Raw genomic sequence first — 5032 nt, forward strand, 5'->3', positions numbered from 1 at the left:
CCTTCCTCAGCCGCGGGGTTGCGGCCACCTGGGCCCGCCCGCGCTCTCTCTCCTCGGCCCACTGCCGCGGTCTCTGGCACGCGCGGCGCTGCGTCTGGCGCGTCCGGCGCCTCTCCTCCCCTCGACAGCCTTTTCTCCTCGAATGCCCACTGGCCACACCGTCGTCCGCCGGCCGTCCCCTGGCTCAACCGCCTGCTCATGGGGGGCGAGCGCTATGCGGGCCATCCAGCAGCCGAGGCCCGCGAGCGCGGATGACCCCATGCCGAGCGGCGGTGGCGGCGCCGCTCAACGGGTGTCCCTCTCTGCGGGGATGGTCAGCCGGAAGGCGCCCGCCATCGCCCGGCCACGGTCCCGTCCTGGGCCCCGCTTGTCGCATCCTCCATCGCCCTTCCCAGCCACGTGTGGGCCGCCGGAAGGCGTGCGGGGAGGCCACGGGGGCGCTTCTCCCCGCGCGGTCTCCGCGTGCAAACGAGGAGAGTGGGCATTGCCCCCTGGCTCAGCGCCGTACCACCTTCCGCTGGGCGTGTGCCCGAGGGAAGGGGCCCTGGCGGTGTGACGTGGCGGCGGCGGTCCTGGGAGTGCGGCTCTAGCGGCGACGGGGTCTGCTGTCCAGCCCGCCCCGGGAGCCGGTGACACTGGTTTCGGTCTCGGTGGCACCCGCCTGCAGGGCTGGCAGCGGAGTGCATCCGCCAGTTGCTCGCCTGCCCGGCAGGGGAGCAGTCCCGCGGGAGGCGCACCGGCGGGGGCTGGTCGTCGTTGCGTGCCATCTCGAGCCCGGGGGAAAGGCCGTGTTGTGGGGGAAGAGAAAAGCTGGCCGCACAGCGGCTCGGCGGCGCTCCGTGAGGCCCGCGGCGTCGGGGACCGAGGGAGAGCCACTGTGCGCGGCGGCTGATGGCCGCACGCCCCCGGCTGTGAGCCATGTGTGTTGTGCGTGTCATCCCGTCAAAGCGAGAAGTGGGCAGGCCGTCGTGCCCTCCCGGGTTCCGGCGCGTCCTGCGTGGCACTCCGCACGTAGGCCAGGCCGAGCCCGGGCGCCTGGGCCGCCTTTGAATGACGGCGTTTGTGAGGTCGGCGTCTCCGCTCGCAGGGGGAGGCAGTCTGGGGCGCGGGCTCCCCCGCCTCTGGGCTGGCCATCGGAGTGTGGGTCTCCAGTTTTTTTTTTTCCCCTTCCATTTCTGTGTGCTTGTATGGTCGAAGCCAGGCGCACGCCCACGCGTCCTCGGCGCCAGAGTAACAAAAAAAAGGGCCGCTCGGCGTGAGCGGTGCCCGAAAGGCAGACGAGTCTTAGCGGTGGATCGCTTGGCTCGTGCATCAATGAAGAACGCAGCTAGCTGTGAGAATTAATGTGAATTGCAGGACACATTGACCATCGACACTTCGAACGCACTTGCGGCCCCGGGTTCCTCCCAGGGCTACGCCTGTCTGAGCATCACTTGACGATCAATCGCCGTCTGGGGGCCACCCTGGCAGCGCGGCTGGGGTTGCCTCGCAGGCCGGTTGCCCGTGGTGGGTGGTGGTGGCGGTGGCGGCGGCGGCGTCCCGCCAGTTCCCGGCGGGAAGGCGGTCAGGGGTTCAGCGAGGGAAACGTTTCCCTAGGTGGCCTCAATCCCTTCCCTGCGGCTCAGTGGGCGTCGTCGTCGTCGCGGTCATTGTCATCGTCCTCACCGCGCAGGGCCTTCGTCCCCCTAAATGCAGCGAGCTGCTGGGGCGGAGCTCGTCCTCGCCGGGACCGTGCCGCGGATGCGGTGGCGCAGCGGCCTGGGGACAGCGAGAGACGGCATCGAAATGCGCCGCCGAGGGCCGAGATAAAGAGAGAGGAGGGCGAGAAGGGGAGGCGAGAGGCGGGACTCGCCCCTGGCCTCCCCCCAGCACGTGCAGCTGTCTGCGGGTGGGTACCATGGCGGTACCATGCCATGCTGCTGCACGCGAGAGCGAGAGCGCCGGGGACGGGGGTTCCGACCCCCTCCTCCCTTCGCCCGCCCCCTCCTCCTCTGTCGCGGTCTCGGGGCGCTCCGAGGGGCGCCGTCACTCCTCTCTCTCTCCCCACCGAGGCCGTTGCACGCGCCGCCGCCCGGCTGGTCCTCCCGCGCGGGGCCGTCTCTGCCGCGCTCCCTTTTTTGGTTCTCGTCTCCGGGATGGTGTTCTCCATCTCCTCATTGCTCGCTCGCGCACGCTCTCTCTCTCCAGCTCCCTCCGGGAGCGCGGAGAAGAGGGGGGCGGGTGGCGTAGCAGGCGAGGGAGACAAGGCGGCCATCTCCGCACACACCCCCGTCTGCGGCGTGGCCGAGCTTTGGGCTTACAACCTCATATCAGACGTGGCGACCTGCTGAATTTAAGGATATTTGTCAGCGGAGGAAAAGAATCTAACAAGGATTCCCTCAGTCACAGCGAGCAAAGAGGGAAAAGCCCAGTGCCGAATCCCCGCCCCGCGGTGTGGCACGGGACATGTGGCGTACAGAAGCCCCCCTCCCCGGCGGCGCTCTTGGGGGACCCAAGTCCTTGTTATCGAGGCCGCAGCCCGCAGATGGTGTAAGGCCGGTAGCGGCCCCCCGGCATGCCGGGCCCGGGGCTTCTCGGAGTTGGGTTGCTTGGGAATGCAGCCCAAAGCAGGTGGTAAACTCCGTCTAAGGCTAAATACCGGCACAAGACCGATAGCCAACAAGTACCGTAAGGGAAAGTTGAAAAGAACTTTGAAGAGAGAGTTCAAGAGGGCGTGAAACCATTAAGAGGCAAACGGGTGGGGCCTGCGCAGTCCACCCAGAGGATTCCACCCGGCGAGTTGTGGTCGGACGGCGCGGGTTCGGCAGATCCTCGCCTCCGCCTCCCCTCCGTCCCCCGGGCGAACCCCATCCATGGGAGCGAGCCGGGGGGGGCGGGCCAGTGCGGGGACCACCCCGCCCCGTCGGCGGCCGGCCCTGGCCGGGCGCATTTCCTCCACAGCGGTGCGCCGCGCCCAGCTCCGGGTCGTCTGGGAAGGCCTCCGGCGGGCAGGTTGCCCGGTGCCACGTGAGCGGCGGCGGGTGTTACAGCCCCTGGGCAGCAGGTCTTGCTGAATCCCGGGGCCGAGGGAGAGGACCGCCGCCACACCCTCCTCCCCCCCCGTCGGTGGCGCCGGGGCAGGGGGCGTCACTTTCCCCCCCTCTCCCTCCTGGGGTGGGGGGGGCGGGGGCGGTGTCCTCGCAGCGTGGCGTTTTGTGCGGGGGTGCGGGGGCTGGGCCTGCCGGCCCCTGGCGCTGCAGTCGACCGGGGCGAACTGTCCTCGGAATACCCCAACCGCGCGGCACCGCCAGGCCGAGCTTGATGGGCCTCACTCGGGCGCCCGGGGTCTGTGGCAATGTCGGCTACCCACCTGACCCGTCTTGAAACACGGACCAAGGAGTCTAGCACGTGCACGAGTCGGGGGCTGTCGTTGAAAGCCCGCGGCGCAATGAAGGTGAGGGCCGGCGTGTGCTGGCCGAGGTGGGATCCCGGGGCGCTTGTCGCGCCTGGACGAGGCGCTGCGCGTGGGTGAGTGCGCTCCGCGCGGCCCGCCCGGGCGCTGGGGCGCGCGCGCGGCGGCGACTCTAGACGCGTGCCGGGCCCTTCCCATGGATCGCCCCTGCTGCGGCGGGCACCGCCTGCCCCCGCCTCCGCCTGCCGTCCACCTTGCTGCGGCTGGAGCCCCAGCGGCGGCCGGTGCCGTCGTCGTCGCGCGCCACCGCCCCATCGGTTCCTGCCAGCGGGGTCCCCAGAGCGCACGGCCGGTGCGCGCACGGCCGTGGTCAGCGTCGGCCAAGCGGTTCGCGTGGGGGAAGGTCCCCGGGGGGGTCCCCCGGGCCGGCGCCCTGCCTCGGCCGGTGCCTAGCAGCCGGCTTAGAACTGGTGCGGACCAGGGGAATCCGACTGTTTAATTAAAACAAAGCATCGCGAAGGCCCGAGGCGGGTGTTCACGCGATGTGATTTCTGCCCAGTGCTCTGAATGTCAAAGTGAAGAAATTCAATGAAGCGCGGGTAAACGGCGGGAGTAACTATGACTCTCTTAATGCCAAATGTGTCGTCATCTAATTATGATGTGCGTGAGGGCTGGAGAAGGTCTAATTACAACTGGGCATAGCTGCAGAGATCGCACCTCCTCGTGGTCCCACTGGTAAGCCCTTAACAGGGTGACTAAGTCGATCTCTGCCCCAGTCTGGGAGCCATTGGGACTCACCAGCCCAACAGTTCCTTCCAAATTTCGGTGAAACAAGTTTCTCGGTCTAAGTCGTTAGGCTTACTACCTGAAACCTGGCCCCCCGGTCGGACAGGGGCGACGCATTCGGAGGTGGGCTGACCACCCAATCCATTCCCGATGTTGAATCTGGTCATGACTCAGCTATTCCAAATCCAAATCCGTTCCTCGGAGGAGGAAACTGGGGGTGGCCGTTAAACCTTACTAGGGTATCAGTGGGCACTCAGACCTCCTGAGATGATTTTGTAACATCTACAACCACCAAATTGACAGAAAATAAATTGGGCTTGCTGGTGAATTTTTCTTTAGAACTGTATAGGTCAGATCTGCAGGAGCATGTACAGGGGGTGGTTCATGTTTCTGTTAATGGGGGGGTGTTGAACGGGTTTCCTGAGGTGTTTGAACAGCCTACACCACAACTGAGTGAGGGGGACGACTTAAATCCTAGTCCCCCTAAGGACGATGATCAGAATGTACTTGAGAAGGGAGGCAGTGGGAAGGGGGAAGAGGGTACACCAGAGGCATTGCCTCCAGTGCCTGAGGTCCGCAGTGAACAAGCACCGGATGACATCGTGAAGGTGACTGTTCCTGACAAAAATCCACCATGTCCTTGCTGTGGTACCCGGCTCAACTCGATGTTGGCCCTAATTGAACACCTTAAGGGATCTCACGGGAGGAAGAGGGTGTGCTTTCGGTGTGCCTAGTGTGGGAGGGAGGATTTTAACCATCACAGTACTGTTTGTCATTTTGCAAAGTGCAAGGGTCCGAAGGATGCGGGACCTCCAGTGGGAGAGTGGATATGTGAGGTATGCAGTAGAGATTTTA

At 65.8% G+C, this 5032-nt stretch overlaps 1 non-coding gene across 1 annotated transcript; it reads left to right on the forward strand.

The window, feature by feature from the left end:
* Positions 1–1279: 1279 nt before the first annotated feature.
* LOC129131489 (5.8S ribosomal RNA) lies at positions 1280–1432 on the forward strand. Its single transcript, XR_008535656.1, has one exon. It is a non-coding gene; the product is annotated as a 5.8S ribosomal RNA (ribosomal RNA).
* The last annotated feature ends 3600 nt before the right edge of the window (positions 1433–5032 follow it).

This window comes from Agelaius phoeniceus, chromosome 8 (genome assembly GCF_051311805.1).
Source record: "Agelaius phoeniceus isolate bAgePho1 chromosome 8, bAgePho1.hap1, whole genome shotgun sequence".
NCBI classification, from domain to species: domain Eukaryota; kingdom Metazoa; phylum Chordata; class Aves; order Passeriformes; family Icteridae; genus Agelaius; species Agelaius phoeniceus.